The 17410-nt window shown below is 39.7% G+C and overlaps 1 long non-coding RNA gene across 2 annotated transcripts; it reads right to left on the reverse strand.

Annotated features, from left to right (window-relative positions):
• Positions 1-12921: 12921 nt before the first annotated feature.
• On the reverse strand, positions 12922-15823 carry LOC133800721 (uncharacterized). 2 transcript variants are annotated; one of them, XR_009876578.1, is made up of 4 exons: positions 15419-15823; positions 13812-13836; positions 13637-13729; positions 12922-13121 (listed from the first exon to the last, which is right to left on the reverse strand). It is a non-coding gene; the product is annotated as an uncharacterized LOC133800721 (long non-coding RNA). The 2 variants fall into 2 exon arrangements; XR_009876579.1 differs by having other exon boundaries at positions 12922-13126.
• Positions 15824-17410: the final 1587 nt, after the last annotated feature.

Below are 17410 nucleotides of genomic sequence, written 5' to 3' on the forward strand. Positions count from 1 at the left end.
GTAAGGCTTCTGGGGCGGCATGGCCGTGTTTGCTTAGTCTGATGGATGACCTGTTTATCTGTGGACTATCTGATATGTTAACTGTATAATTTGCATATGTTATGAACTGTATGAGTTTTCTTGCTGGGCTTCAGCTCACGGGTGCTCTGTGTTGCAGGAAAGGGCAAGGATTGAGTCAACCAGCCATGAGTACGGAGAGCATGAAGCGACGCGTACATGTTTGGCCTGCCCGACTGCTTTGGTTGGGGGTTTATTCGAGAAATGGCTGTAATAATCTATGATTTTTATAACTAATCAACTGTAAACTTATTTTAAGATGTAAATAGTTTTCGAACCTTATTTTGGGATCCCAAATGTTTAATACTAGAAGTTTTTAATGAAACAACGCATTTTCAAAGATTACAGCCTCAACTTTTGATTAGTCACACTTTCGTTTTAAAAACCTCGGTTAGCGAGTTCATTGCACACTATTTTGTTTTAAAAACTCACTTGGTAACGGCTCTAAGGAAGTAGGGCGTTACAATTATTAAACGTGACATGCATGGCTATTATTGATGCATGTTAGATTGTTAAATATGATGCATGTGATGCACGAGAAACATGTGATTAGGACATGCTTTGTGTACTGAGTATGATATCGTTCAGAGCTTGAGCCTCTGTGTTTGTGCATGGTCCTAATTGTACTAGTACCTGTTAAGTAAGCATGGTGAATACCTTGTTTATGGATATTGGACATGTGATATATGTTTGGTGGCATGGCTTACTTGTGTATGGCACTGACTTATTAGTCAGAATCGACAATGGTGTCAGATCCGTCTGTGAGGCTGTGACTTATTAGTTAAGTTCCCAACGGGTTGAACACTGGTCGTGTTTCACGGACCTAAGGGTCAGAAATGGCATAAGCGTCGAGGACGCAGGGCCGAATGAAGATTATATCTAATCGATATCAGCATTGAATGGCTCTATGGCATTAATGCTGGACCGACCCTAAAGTCGATGAACTTATAAGCGCTTGACTAGTCTAAGACTAGCACTTAGAGCCAGGGCATAGGGCCCCGGTGACTGTCTGTCACATGGCTAGGGAACGCTGTTCCATAGCTACGACTCTAGAGTCGGGAGGAAGGTTATGTTGGTGACCAATCACCATGCACCTATCCTGTTGAAGCTAGTGAGATGCTCACCCATTTGTAAAGCCTTGGTGACCCTATCGTCACATGGCTAAAGGGTGCTGTTCCCATATTAATGACTTTTGATATCAGTTAAGCCCGGGTGATCCTATCATCACATGGCTAAAGGGTGTTGTCCCCATATTTGTGACTTTTGTGATAGTCACCTATTTGTTTGGACTGTTGGTCCTGAATAAGTAATACAATCACTGTTGATATTATATCATGTTATATTGTGTTTTCTTGCTAGGCTTCGGCTCACAGGTGCTATGTGGTGCAGGTAAAGGCAAAAGAAAGTTGGATCATCCTTGAGTTGGAGAGCTTAGATGATGACGTGTACATATGCAGCTGCTCGTCTGTCACGGCCGAGGTTTAAAGAGGAACTAGGGTTAAACCCTGTTTTGCCGCATAGAACGGCCTGTTGTAAATATTTTCTTGTAGTAGACTCCGAAATTATAATTTTGGGATCCCAACATATATATATTAAATGTTCTAGTGAAACGTTCTATCTTATCCAAAGTTTTGTAATCCCTAAACCGCTAATCATACTTAGTTACACGATTTTGGCCAAATAACTCGATTAGCGAGTTTAGCACTATTTACAAGGCACACCGTAACGGTCCCTGGAGTTGGGGCGTTACAAAATCGATTCCCCATACCGCGAATGTCCATGGGGATGAGATCATTTTCAGATCGACTGGTGGAGCTCGGGTGACTGTGGCGAACCGTTGGCACTTGTCACACTTTCAGACATAGGAGATGGAATCCTTTGATAAAGTGGGCCAATAATATCCCTGCCTTAGTATTTTTAAGGCCAAGTTTTTCCCCCCAGCATGATCCCCACAGAAACCTTCATGCACCTCCTGTAAAATAGTTTTGGCCTCCTCTGGTAGAACACATCGTAGAAGAGGCAAGGAATGGCCACATCGGTACAATGCTCCATCCACGATCACATATCTTGGAGCTTGATAGAGTATCCTTCTTCCGTCTTTTCGTTCATCAGGCAACTTCCCTGTTGTAAGATACTCTATTATGGGAGTCATCCAGGTTGGCCTAACATCGATCATCTCGACCTCCATCGTGCCTCTAGCCACGCTTGGGCCCTCCAAGAATTCCACCGGTACTATGCTCAGAGTCTCAGCTTCCTTGGAGGTAGCGAGTCTCGCCAAAGCATCAGTGTTGGCGTTCTGCTCGCGAGGGATCTGCTCGACTAGGTCATATTCAAATACTCATAGCTCTTTCTTCACTTTGGATAGATAAGCCACCATCTTGGTCCCTCGCGCTTGGTATTCCCCTGACACTTGGTTTACCACGAGCTGGGAATCGCTATAGCCCTGGATGGCCCTGGCCTTCAACTCCTTTGCCACTCTAAGCCCGACCAATAAAGCTTCATATTCGGGTTCGTTGTTGGATGCCTCAAACCCGAACCATAGCGCGGAGTGGAACCGATGCCCTTCTGGAGAGATCAAAATGATCCCAGCTCCGGACCCGTTCTCGTTAGATGAACCATCCACGAATATTCTCCACAATGCCTGTACTAGTTCTCTCAAAAGCTCCTCCTGGAATCCGGTGCATTCAGCCAGGGCTTGGCTTTTGATCGTAGTCTGTGGTATGTACAATATTTCAAACTGGCTGAGTTCGATTGCCCATTTTAAGAAACGTCTCGATGCTTCAGGTTTCTGCAATACCTGCCTTAAAGGTTGATCGGTCATGACGTGGATTGAATGGGATTGGAAGTACGGCCTAAGCTTCCTGGAGGCTAGAATAAGGCAGAACACCACCTTTTCCATTAAGGGATACTGCGATTCAGCTCCGAGAAGTCTTTTGTTTATATAATATACCAGTTTTTGAACCTGGTCCTCTTCCCGGACTAGCACGGTACTGGCTGCATTTTCCGTAACATCCAAATAAAGGAAAAGAGGCTCCCCCGCTGCTGGTTTAGACAACATTGGCAGCTCGGCCAAATGTGTTTTTAGATCGAGAAATGCTTGTTCGCACTCCTCGGTCCATTCAAACTTCTTATTTCCTCGGAGCAGGTTATAGAATGGCAGGCACTTGTCAGTGGATTTAGAAATGAACTGATTAAGGCCTGCCACTCTTCTGGTCAGACTCTGGACATCTTTGCGCGACCTGGGCGAAGGCATTTCTAACAACGACCTTATTTTGTTTGGGTTCGCCTCTATCCCCCTCATGTTGACTATGAATCCCATAAACTTTCCTGATGCCACTCCGAAGGTACACTTCTGGGGATTCAACCTCATGTCATATCTCCTTAAGATCTCAAAACATTCCTTCAGATCGGGAACATGGTTATCGGCAGTCTTAGACTTGACCAACATATCATCAACATACAATTCTATATTTTTCCCGATCTGACCAGTGAACATTCTGTTGACCAATCGTTGGTAGGTAGCCCCAGCGTTCTTCAGACTGAATGGCATAACTTTATAGCAGTAAACATTCATTGGAGTCATAAAGCTAGTATGTTCCTAGTTCGCAGGGTTCATCGCGATCTGGTTATATCTAGAATACGCATCCATGAAGGACATGAGCTCGTGCCCCACAATGGCATCCACCAACTGATCAATCCTTGGCAATGGGAAGCAATCCTTGGGACAAGCTTTGTTTAAGTCAGAGAAATCGATGCAGGTTCGCCACTTTCCATTTGGCTTTGGGACCAGGATAGGATTCGCGACCCAAATTGAATATTTAGCCTCGCGAATAAACCCACATTTTAATAGTCGAGCTACTTCTTCTTCCAGAGCCTCAGCTCGGGTTGTACCCAGACGCCTCTATTTCTGGGACTTCGCAGGCACGCTCTTATCCAACTTCAGGGTATGCATGATCACACTCGAACTTATCCCTACCATGTCTTCATGAGACCAGGCGAATACATCTAGATTTTCTTGTAAAAACTTTATCAGCTCCGCCTTCCTCTCACAGCTAAGATTTTTCCCGAGCTTAACAATTCTTGAAGCATCTCTGGGATCGATGTTTACTTCTTCGAGTTCTTCAATAGCTTAGAGCTCAGATCTGTCTTCGCCTACTCGCGGATCGATATCATCCTTCGGGGTAGTATCCCTGCCACTGGCTTGTTGAGGTTCTTCCATTCCAGGAGCAGTCCTTGCTTCCTGGGATTCCTCGCCTTCATTCTGTATGGACATCGTTTGCTGCCCGGGTTGTGATTTTCCCTTCATGGAAATGATGTAGCATTCCCTGGCAGCAAGCTAATCACCTCAGATAGTACATATTCCCACAGATGAGGGGAACTTGATCACAAGGTGGCGGACATATGTTATGGCTTCGAATGCCATCAGCGTAGGTCGACCCAAGATCGCATTGTACACGGTCGGACAATCGATGACCACAAACTCGAGAAGCTTGGAAATATTTTGCGGTCCTTCACCCAGGGTTATCACTAACTCAATTATTCCGATAGCTGTCGATCCCTCGCCAAAAAACCCATACAGCATCATGGAGGTTGCCTTCAGCTCGGTCATAGACAATCCCATTTTTTCTAGTGTGGACCTGAATAGTAGGTTCACAGAACATCCATTATCCACTAGTGTCCTCCTAATGCTCCGATTGGTGAGCTGGACGGTTATGACTAGAGGATTGTTATGCAGGAATTGGACATGACTAGCGTCTTCTTCAGTAAACCTGATTGGTTGTTTCTCCAATCGTTGTTGCTTAGATAAATGCTACTCCAGGACAAACTCAACTTCGTTGTGAGACCTCAGCTCATGACTATACCTCTTCTGGGCACCTCTGCTCGTGCTTGCCAGATGAGGACCTTCAGAGATGGTTGTTATCTCTCCCCCTGTTATCGGAGGAGGGGTTTGATTCGCTGGGGCCTCCGGAGCTGATGGAAGGTTTTTTCCATCGAGCTATCTGGGAGTTACCTAATTCCGGGCATATTGTGCCAAAGGTCCGGCCCTGATGAGTGTTTCGATCTCATCCTTCAAGTGTCTGCAATCATCGGTGTTATGACCAGTGTCATTGTGGAATCGACAAAATTTTGAAGGATCTTTCTTCGCCCTTTGATTTTTTAAAGGATCTGGCTTTTTCCACGGAAGGCGGGCAGAATTCGCCAAGAAAAAGCGCTCTTTAGTATCCGTGAGGTCAGCATAAGTCGTATAGATCGGCTTGAACTTCTCCATGGGCTTGTTTTTCTTCGAACCGCTCTGGCCGCCCTCACCATTTCCCTTCCTCTTGCTACCTCCCCCTTGGTTATTCTGGGTAACAGTTTGAGTCGTAGCTGCAACACTCGTTACCGCTCCAATGGGCTGGGCAGGGACTTTGCTGGTTCTTGCGACCGAAGCTCGTGCCTCTTCCAAGTTGATCCACCTTTGAGCCCTGTTCAGGAACTCATCCACGATGTTGACCCCCTTTCTTTGGATTTCCTTCTATAGGTCGCCCCCAACAAGAATTCTTGTTCTCATTTACATGAGCCTAGAACTTTCGTCCACGTCTCTAGCTCGCGCAGCAATATTGGTGAATCTACTCAGGTATGCTTTCAGAGGCTCTCCGGGCTGCTACTTTACATTTGCAAGGGAGTCTTCCTTGATGCGAGCTTCCTGAGAAGCCCAGAATGCCCTCTTGAAGTCAATGGAGAAACTCTTCCATGAGCTGATAGAATGCTTTTTGTATTGCTTGAACCATTGCCTAGCCGGCCCGACTAGAGTCGAGGGGAATCCCGGGCACCTCAGCTCGGGTCCAATATTGTGGGCCATCATCAGGGTGTTGAACATTCCCAAGTGGTCGGATGGATCTCCATCTCCATCGAATTTTGACAAATGGGGCATCCTGAAACCCGGCGGGTATGTTGTTGTTGTGATGTTAGGGGCGAAAAGTTTGAGCTCATCCCATGAGTCATATTGGCCTTTTTCCTTCTCTGATATGAGTCTTTTCATCAGCTCCTCCATCTGGGCTAACCTCTCGAGGGTTTGGTCCTTGGTTCCTTGGGGCTGTTCAACAGCTCCCATTCAGTCGTACGCGTTTGGCGGGTTATTGTCCCTCTAAGCTCGAGCTTGCTTTGGTGGGACATTCCCGTTATCACGTACTTCAGAAGGACTTCCCTCGTGGTGAGTGCCACTGACTCCATCGCGAGCTGGATTTCTCCTTTGTGAATTCAGGCGATCTCATAGATCAGTCTGTGGATCAACTTGAGGGCTCTGAGCCGAACTCAGCTGATTTCTCAAATCTGCACCGGTCCTACCACTTCCACGGCCCTCCGTCCAATAACTTCCATTAGAGAAACTTAAAGCTTGCGGTTGAGGATGAGGACCTGGGACATTTCCGCGTGCTCGTGGGGCATAAGTAGGGGCAGCAGGAGGAGGATTCCTCCTGCTGTCCCCATAGGTAGGAACGTTTCGAGCGGAACGAGGTGGTGTTAGATGCCTTATGGGCGATGGGGGATGTCTAATTGGCGAGGCAATTCTTGTCCCGTCAGGTCATACCAAATTAGCCTGCGGTCGCTCTGCTCTGCTATTTCTGACAAACTGTGTTTGGCGATTTGATCATGGCACAGAGAGGTCGGCTGGAACATGTCGTCTTTGCATGTTTGCTCTAGACCTTCTTCATGGGTTGCTGTGGGCATGTCCAGGTGCATTCGACGATGTTACTGAACTCAGGGTCATGGTTTTAACCGGCCGGCTGATTCGCCGATGATCCCTGGGAAAGCCATCAAACGAAATTTTTTCTGGTGATCTTGAGCCATGGGCGTAGAACTCGGGGTCGAGGTCCTAACCGACCGACTTGGCTTGATTCGACTATCCCGGTGGGACTTATGAGTCCCACCTTGCCTCTTTCCGACGTTAGCGTCGGTTGCAAGAGGGGGTAGCCGAGCCAAAACCTCCTCGATTTGTTTGTTTGCTTTGGCTAAATGGATCCTTAACTGCATGTTTTCCAACTCTACCGCAGTCAAGTAATCCGGGTTTGGATTCGGCGGCAATGATGCTGAACTCCCGGTGTCGCCATGGCCTATCGGTTGTTTTCCCGACCGTTGCTGGACTTTAGGGTTTGGTTCATCGGAAACAGCAGTATGTTGAGCCTCCTACCCACCAAGCTGATCCGTCTCATTACCATGTCTCGAGTGAATAACCACCACGATGAACTTTGATCTGAATCTTTCACAATAGCCCTAATCTGCAGCTCTTAATGAAAGCACCAAATTGTTGACGCGATTTTTCGACAACAGTGAATTACGTAAATAGCTGGGATGGATTAGTGCTTAATGGTAAACTGTAATAAGAAAATGATAATTATAAACACTAGAAACGTCAAGAATACTCGTCCTTTTTTACGTGGTTCGAAGGTTAAAATCCCCCTAGTCCACGAGTCTGTATTATTACTGTTTATCTCTCTCTCAATTTTGACAGAGTTTTTGCATTACAGAGAAAAAACATCGTCTCTCTCCCTAACCAAGGTCTTCGTATTTATAAAGAAAATCCCTGGACTGACATTAGGGTCATCATGTGAATCCAAATCCCTCGTGTGACCTATCTCACACTAAATATAAATATTACAATTTATATTAAGGTATGGTCTAATCATTAGGTGAAACTGATCATGGGTCATCAGGGATAATCGAACATGTGATGTCTAATCATTCACGATTATATTACGTGTCCAGGATTTCAAGAATTTATAGACATGTAATGTCTATCCACGCATGTCTATATAACGTACCCAGGTTTATAAAGATTCAAGGAAATGGCAGATCTGTATCGTACCCCGAGCTAAATGTAGCGTCAGCTCGTGTCTCGGATGTTATGCTTCATAAGTGTTTCCAGCTCGTGCATATTGTTTTGTATTCACTAGCTTGTGATATTGACCTGGGGAATCATGATGCCTTCACAGAGGAAATATAGATTCATGGATCATCTCTTACAATTCTGGACTAGCCAGCTGTATCCGAGCTGACTAAAAAACTCTTGCTGAATTTTAGGACGTACACTTCTTGATATGCTTTGCTTCCCTGGGACCTTATATGCCCCCCAAGTGATTGAGTAACTTAAGGTCCTTGGTCACTTGCCTTGACCAAGACCTGTTCGAATACTACTGCTCGTGATAAATACTTATGAGATTTAGAGTATAGCAAAACAACACACGTAATGAGAAAATACTTGTAATAAATACAATAATTGGCAAGAATAGATGGCTATGGACAGTTCCTTTTATTTCTCGTAATAAATGGAAAATTGTGTCTGTACGAGTGATCAAGAAATGATCTTACACTTATAAGCGATCAGTCATATGACTGACTGACCCTTGTTCATAAACTTGTAAAAAGTTAAATCAATACAAGACAATTCTTTACAAAGAATTGTTTATTGATAATACTTGTGCATGTGTTCTCCATTCCAATAATGAGGAATGAGATCTCCATTTAAGCGGGCAAGTTTGTAGGTGCCTGGTTTAAGGACTTATTTGATTTGGTATGGCCCTTCCCAGTTAGGTCCAAGCACTCCGGCAGATGGATCGCGGGTGTTGAGGAAAACTCTTCTAAGTACCAAATCTCCCACATTAAATTTTCTTTTGCATACTTTAGAGTAGAAATACCGAGTGACCTTTTGTTGGTAAACTGCTACTCGGAGTTGAGCTTGCTCATGCCTTTCATCGACCAAATCTAGAGACTCCATCAATAACTGACTATTAACGTCTTGATCGTAGGCCAACCTTCGATGCGATGGCGGATCTAATTCAACAGGCAACATAGCTTCATACCCATAGGCCAAGGAAAATGGAGTATGGCCTGTTGCTGTTCGATGGGATGTTCTATACAACCAAAGGACTTCAGGCAACTGCTCTAGCCATGCCCCCTTCGCTTCTTCAAGCCTTTTCTTCAGAGTATCCTTTAGTGTCTTGTTGATAGCCTCAACTTGTCCATTTGATTATGGATGAGCTACTGTAGAAAAGCTTTTGATAATCCCATTCCCTTCGCAAAAATTGGTGAACAGATCACTATCAAATTGTGTGTCATTGTTTGAAACAATTTTTCTTGGCAACCCATAGAGACACACAATGTTCTTGACCACGAAATCTAGCACCTTCTTGGTCATTATTGTTGCGAGTGGCTCAGCTTCGGCCCATGTCGTGAAGTAGTCAACAGCAACTACAGCATACTTGACATTGCCTTTTCCTGTAGGCAAAGACCCAATCAAATCTATCCCTCACACTGCGAATGGTCACGGACTTTGCATTTGTTTTAGCTTATTAGGGGTTGCTCGCGGTATCTTGGAGAATCTCTAGCATTTGTCGCATTTTCGAACGAAATCCACAGAGTCTTCATTCATCGTTGGCCAAAAGTATCCTTGCCTTATGATCTTTTTTGATAAACTTTGCCCCCCAGCATGATCCCCGCAGAAACCATCATGGACCTCTTGCATTAATTCTTTGGCCTTTTCTTTTGAAACACACCTTAGGAGTGGCATTGAGTACCCCCTTCTGTACAAAATTCCGTCGACTAGGATAAATTGAGCAGACTGCCTCTTGAGGGCTCTTGCTTTGTTTTTGTTTGTCGGCAGTATTCCATGCGTCAAGTACTCAATGAAGGGTGCCATCGACATGTCTGTTGAATGGATTACTAGAGAGGTTTCTTCTGTTTTGATGCTTGGTGCAGACAGTCGTTCAACAAGCACTATATTCAAGGTGTCAGCATCCTTTGTACTCACTAACTTGGCCAAAGCATCAACGTTTGAGTTCTGGTCGCGAGGTACTTGCTGGAGAGTATATTTTTCAAATTGCACCAACAAATCCATTGCTTTGTTCAAGTAAGCAACCATCTTCAGACCCCGGGCTTGATATTCTCTAGTAATTTTATTAACCACTAACTGGGAGTCACTATAGATTTCAAGCAACTTTATGTTCATGTCCCTGGCTAATCTTAATCCCACGAGCAGTGCTTCGTACTCGACTTCGTTATTGGACGCTCTGAAGTCGAATCTGATTGCACAGTGGAATCGATGTCCTTCAAGCGTGACCAAAATTACACCTGCCCCAGCGTTGTGCTCGTTGGAAGAACCATCTACAAACAACTTCCAAGAGGGAGTTTGGCTTTAAGGCTCAGGCTCTTCTATCGGTTCAATGTCCTGAAGCCCAGTGAGTTCTGCGACAAAGTCTGCTAGAGCTTGTCCCTTAACTATTGCTCGTGGCGAGTAAGAAATATCAAATTGTCCAAGTTCAACTGCCCATTTCAATAATCGACCAGCGACTTCTGGTTTCTGCAGGACTTGCCGTAGGGGCTGGTTGGTTAGTACTGTGATTGGGTGAGCTTGGAAGTATGATCGCAGCTTTCTGGAGGCTAAGATCAAGTAGTAGGCTAATTTCTCAATGGGCAGATTTCGCAGTTCTACTCCTATTAGCCATTTGCTTATATAATACATAGCTTTTTGCACATGTTCCTCGTCTCTTACCAAGACAGCACTAGCAACATATTTTGTGACCGCCAAATAGATGAACAAAGTTTCCTTTTCAACAAGCTTAGAAAAAATCAGTGGCTGAGACATATGAGACTTTATAGCCTGGAAAGCCTGTTCGCACTATTCCGTCCACTCGAATTTTTATTTCCCCTAAGTAGATTAAAAAATGGGACGCACTTATCTGTGGATTTAGAGATAAATCTACTTAGAGCGGCAATCCTCCTGGTCAAACTTTGAACATATTTTATCTTTGTTGGCGATTTCATATCGACCAGGGCCTTGATCTTTTCAGGATTAGCTTTGATACATCGTGAGTTCACTATAAATCCCAAAAATTTCCCTGATCCGACTTCGAAGGAACACTTAAGGGGATTCAACTTCATATAATATTTGTTCAAGACGTTGAAGCACTCTTGTAGGTCCCCAATGTGTTCTTCTGCCTTCACTACTACAAAATTAGCATGGGACGATGGTTTTAAACCGTCGTATGGACATACGTCGGTTCTAATACCGTCGTCTCATGCAATGTCATGCCATGTAAAACATGAAACGACGGTTTAATTAAAAGTGTCATCTCCTATCGTACATGAGACGGTGGTTCCTATACAAACGTTGTCTCTTGTGATACATGAGACAACAGTTTTTGTGCAAGCGTCATCTATTGTAGTAAATGAGATGATAGTTCCTACCCAAGCGTCGTCCTCCTGCAGTACATGAGATGACAATTTATGTACAAGCATCGTCCCAGCAATGCTTAAGACGACTGTTTTTTGGAGACCGACATCTCATGTAGAATATGAAAAAAAAATTAATTTCTCTATTTTCAACCACTATATTCATTCATAATTTCCTGTGTAATTACAACATAGCAAAATCAACAGGCAGAGAAAATCAATAGAACTAGGTATGTTCCAAATCTAAAAATTACAATATCAAAATATATACTTGCAATAACTATGCAAGTGCAAACTAAAAACTACAATTAGTATACTTTTTAATTATGATGTCAAAAGTTACTCTAGCTATGACTCATCCGCTCAAGAAGCTTGGCCGCCCATTCATTTCGAGTTTTATTAATTTCGCCAAGTATATATGTATTCTTCCCACCACACTACAAAATACAAAATAAAAAACTAAGTCAGAAATTAAATTCAATAGAATTGTAGTTCAATAATTATAAATACACTTAAATTACTAGTTAGCCATCACACGAGTGTCTTATTCAAGCAATAGCCCTTCATCATCCTTATGATATAAAAGACGCACTTTAATGACGATGTTTGACGAGGGCAATTAACTATTTTACGAAATATCTTTCTCCATGTCTCCATGTCTCTCTATATATAAATATTTTACTATGTAATTGCTAGGTCATGATTGTCTATCATTTTCCAACTCTAGGAGCCAATAACGGCCTTGAAAAGTCTCCATATATCCAAACATAGCAAAATTCACACGTACACACCAACACAAATATTAAAACAAAACAAAAACCATTAAAGATCCAAGTAAAAGCCAAAAACAAATGAGAAGAGAAAAAAGACATCATGGTCCAGCCAAAACCCAAAACATCAACAACATTCCAAAATTCATTCAGCAAAAAGAACCATTAAAACAATTGTGTTTCTTTGAGGCATTTTCTTGAACATCTTTTGTGAATTATTGATTACAATGAACACATTACTTAAGTGAAACCAAATGGATTTGAATTGAAAACAGAGCACACATACACATCCTACACAAACCTATTAAGTTTATTTATATACATTTTAGCTTTGCTCGCAGCCAAGATGAAACTAATGGAAATTAAAAATAAAACTTTTACTCACCTTAACAAGGAGAGACATTTCCATTGATCTCAAACAAAAAACCCATATTGCAGCAAGATCGTGAGAATATCAACACACATTCTACCATGATACTTGCCATCAAACACCATAATCTTAATTGTCAAAATCAAACTCAAGTGAATTTTCATAAGTAATGAACCAAATACAACATTAAGGAAGACAAATGCCCTTGTTTATCAATCAAAACTTCCATAAACTTCCAATAATTGATTTTAATATTTCTTTCTCAGTGACACGAGTAAGCATAACATTTCAAGAGAACCAAGACTTCTCTCCCATCACATCTTAAAGAAGAAAAATAACAAAATAAGAAAAAGGACAGTCACCAATTCTGAATACACGTTAGAGTAATAATGAAAGCAAGGGGGGATTTTCTAAAAACTTTATATAAAAGAGTATACATTAGAGAAATAATGAAAGCAAGGGGGGGGGGGGGGGGGGGGGGAGGGGGGTTTCAAAAAAACTTAATTTAAAAAAGTGAAAAACATAGATACCTCATACCTGCCCAATTGCTTATTGATCCAATTAAGTAACCAATCAGCTGCACACCCATCATCAATTACAAGTATTTCACTTTTCTCCTTCTTAGGTTCCCAACTACCACCAACAAATTTAGAAGGAGGTCCCCAGAAGAGCATAGGAAAATGACTCACAGAGATTCTATCACAGAGTTTAGTATTTATCTGTGCTGCCAAATAAGCAAACGAATGTTCTAATTATTAATACATACTTTTAATAAATAGAATACAAAATATACATAACAAACATTAACAAACGAAACAGAAAAACTCCAGAAATACGGGGGGCAACAATAGATAAATACAAAATCGGTGACCAAAGAAAAATATAATATGATAAAGGATACATTGCAAAGTAGCCTTTTTCCAAAATAACTATATCTACCAATCACTTGAATTTTATTGTAATGAGAAAACAAAGACATGAAATTGAACCAAATGAAGCAAAGAACCGTGCCACTAAAACTTGTGTTAAGAAAGATTGTCTTAATTAATTTGAGTTTTGCTAGTTCTCAAAACTGTTGAGAAAACATTTTAAGAGTTTTGCCTCAACTAGACATTATAATCAGGCAGCTATTCACACATGGAAATAATGGTCAAATATTCTGGGAGTTTTAGAAAAATGCATGTTAAGTGACATATTTAACAGTATAAGGGAAAAAATAAAACATTATAAATACCTTAGATGCACAGTCTACCCTAGTCATCAATACCATCCCTGGATGAACCGCATCTGGCCCATTAAAAAGCTTTGCTACTTTTTCATAATGGGGCTGCAAATTTAATTTTAGTCAGCAACCAATGATCAAGACAGTGATGCATCAACAATATTTAAAAAGATTTATGGATGTATACCTTATAATTTTTGCAAGCAGGACACCTGCCAAGCCAGTAAGAAAACAGAAGATTAAACTTCACATAACGCACACCTTTATAATTGCAAACTAGTTTCAAATGATGATTTATAAGTGCATAAGAGTGAGAGAGAGTAACATGTTGGTTTATCCATAAAAAAACGTCATGCAAGAAAAGTGCTTTCTTTCATTGAACTTCAAACATATTCAATTTAAAACAAAACTGAAATAAAATTAATAATAATAACAATGATTAAGTGAATGATGTTGGGTCTATTGTATTTCTAGAATTTATGATTGCAAATTCAAGAAAATGCTTTCTATACACAACATATCACATACCAACTAGGCAACTACTGAAAGTGTATCAATCATCTCTTGAAACCAATTCAAGTTACTTTCCAGTCCAATATACTTTGATCTTCAAATTGACCATCTTGTGCACAAAATCATAATACTGAACTTAAATTTACACAAAATACAAAAGTTCCAACATGAATCAATCTCATTGAATTCAACACCAGTCTACCACTAGAACTAGTAATTGAATCAAAATTTCATTTGCATACGGCATGAAAGATGGAACCTTTAAAAGAGACAATATGCAATTAAGGCCTTAAGTACAAGCCTAAACAAATCCAAATTACAACTCATTAAAAAGGGACCTCTTTAAACAGGGTTAGCTAGCTCATGGTCATAAATTCAAACATCAAATATATAAATTATTGAGTTCCTCAATATAGATCCATAATGCAAGGTAAATCATATTGTTATTCGTTGAAACACATACCCACATAAGTAAAAACACGTACAAAGTTTGGCATAAACAATGGACAATTGAAGAGGAAAACATTCAATATAGAAAAAAGAATAGCTCACGGGTGAGAAAAAAATTCAACGATGGCATAGGTAGTCGGGGTATCCTTAAAGACAGAATCAAAGTTGGTAAGATTCAATTCGACGCCATAGTCACAAGGATCACCGTTTTCGGCACCGATTTCTATAATAAAACAAACAAATTCTTAAAAATAAAAAGACCTTTGTTCGTGCATAGATTGGTCTTGTATATATATGCCCAATGATTGGGTATCTTACACCATATTTAACCTTCCAAATGAGTACAAACATAAATTTAACTCATTCTACCATTTGAACTTAATTTTTATATAAAATAATAGGAAAGAATATGCGAGAGCTCACCAAGAACGTTTTAGCGCAAATAGAGAGTTGTCTTGTTGGTTAGAATCTGGTACTCCCAATCGGGAACATATAAGAAGTACAATAATAATATATATAAATATATAATGAAATCATCATAGTGATATCTCTACAAGAGAAAAGAGTGTGAGACAATAGGAAATGGTGCAATATACACTTGAGTATCTCAAAGCTTATATATGATCTAACTTATAATTAGAAATGATATTTCCTCAACAACGATGATCCATAATTAATATCACAGAGATATAGGTAACATAGGTTTTGTTCAACCAGAAACAAAAATACCAAAAAGAAACTCAATCTTGAACCCCTTATATGCAGCTCATACCCTTCAAACCCTTCTACACACTTTGATTGATCCCAAAAACAAAACAAAAAGTGACTTACCCATCATTTCGTTGCACGAACCCAACTTCGCCGACCCCATTGAAAGTTAGAGCCCCCGTCGACGATGGTCGAGTCACATTCAAATCTTTTGTCGTCGAAACTCACCATTATTCGCGCGCCATCCTTAGTCGTCAACCTGCAGGAGGGAGAGACAGTGTTAGGTTGAGGCTGAGAGAGAAGAGAGATAGCGGGGCTGAGAGAATGGAGAAAGAAAGTGAGAGTAAGGGAGGGGCAGAGATGCAGTCGGGGGTCTCGAGACTGGGTCTATGCCGAAGGTGTAGAAGTAGAGAGAAGAAAGGAGAAATAAAGTGAGAGAGAAAGAGGGAGTAGTCGGGGGTCTTGAGGAAGAAGAGAAGTGAATGAGAGAGAGAGAGTGAATGGATGAGGATGGGGAAGAAGGGGAGAGAGAAAAGAAACAATTTTTTTTTATTTTAATTTACTTTGTTTGAATTAAAATATATATTTGTTTCATATTTTAGTGTTTTCTTAATAAATAATTTAATATAATATTTAATTAATTATTAATATAACTTAAGGTCATTTGGTAATTTTAAAAAATTAGTTGACCAAATTTAAATTTAGGGTACCAAATAGGTACGATTTGCAATTATAAGGTATTGAATGAGTATTATTAAAAGCATAGGGTACCAAGATTATATTTCGATAAAATATAGGATAAAAAATGAACATTTACTTATATATTATTAAAATATCTATTTCCTTTTTTATGTAAATTATTTTTTGTTTTAAAAAGAAATAAAAACACGTATTATTATTTATCAAAATTATGATTTTTTTTTATTTTAGTTAACTTTTTATCTTAATAAATATTATTAATATAATATATATAATTTATTAAAAGTATAATATTATAAAAATTTAGCAACTAATTAATATTAATTTTTTTAATGATTTAAATAACTCATTTTCAACTAACACTTATATTTATTAAATTATATAAGAAGATACAAATTTAATTAAACTAATTTATTTAAAAAAACATTAAAAATTTGGATAAATTAATTTATATAACCTATTGTTAACTAAAAAAAATTAGTATTACAAATTATTAGTTACTACTTTGACAAATTTTATTTCAATATTAATTAATTTTTCTGTTCATTTTTTTAAATAGTTGTTATTAGTTTAAAAAGAGAAAAAGAAAACTAGTTCTATAACATCATAATAAGTAGCATTCGTGAGTTTTTATTTAAAAAAGCTTATTTTATTTAATATATATTAACTAATTGAATTAACAATTAATATTACAAATTATTATAAAATTATACAATTATTTGAATAATTTTTTTTTTAAAAACTCATTTTTTAACTAATAGTTATTATATGTTGCATATTATTAATTTATAATTTTTTTATGAATATATTTATATAATATATTAAATTATAATACAAAATAAAATTTTATCCCTACTTGATTAATAGAAATTGTATTGGATGAGACATCAGTTTTCGTAGAAATGTCGTCTCGTGTTAAAAATAGACATGTTACGATAGTCTTACTAGAACTGTTGTCTCATGTAAGTTTTAATTTGCATGGCATGACAGTTCAAGAGCTACTGTTGTGCCATGTCTATTTTTGACACCAGACAACAGTTCTACAAAAATTGTTGTCTCTCGTGTGTTGCCTAAGTACAGTTTTGTAGTAGTGCTTCTTCGACTTAACCAGCATGTCATTAACATATACTTCCATGTTTATACCAATCAGCTCTTTGAACATGTGATTGACTAATTGCTGGTAAGTCGCACCAACATTTTTCAAACCAAAAGGCATTACTTTGTAATAGTAAAGTCTTGTATCAATCCAAAAGCTAGTGTGATCCTCATCAGGCGGGTGCATACTGATCTGATTGTATCCAGAGTATGCATCCATGATTGATAGGATTTCGCGCTCTAAAGTGGCATCGAGCAGCTGGTCGATCCTTGGGAGTGGGAAACAATCTTTTGGGCAAGCTTTATTAAGGTCTGTGAAAT

This window comes from Humulus lupulus, chromosome 9, assembly GCF_963169125.1.
Source record: "Humulus lupulus chromosome 9, drHumLupu1.1, whole genome shotgun sequence".
Taxonomy (NCBI): Eukaryota; Viridiplantae; Streptophyta; class Magnoliopsida; order Rosales; family Cannabaceae; genus Humulus; species Humulus lupulus.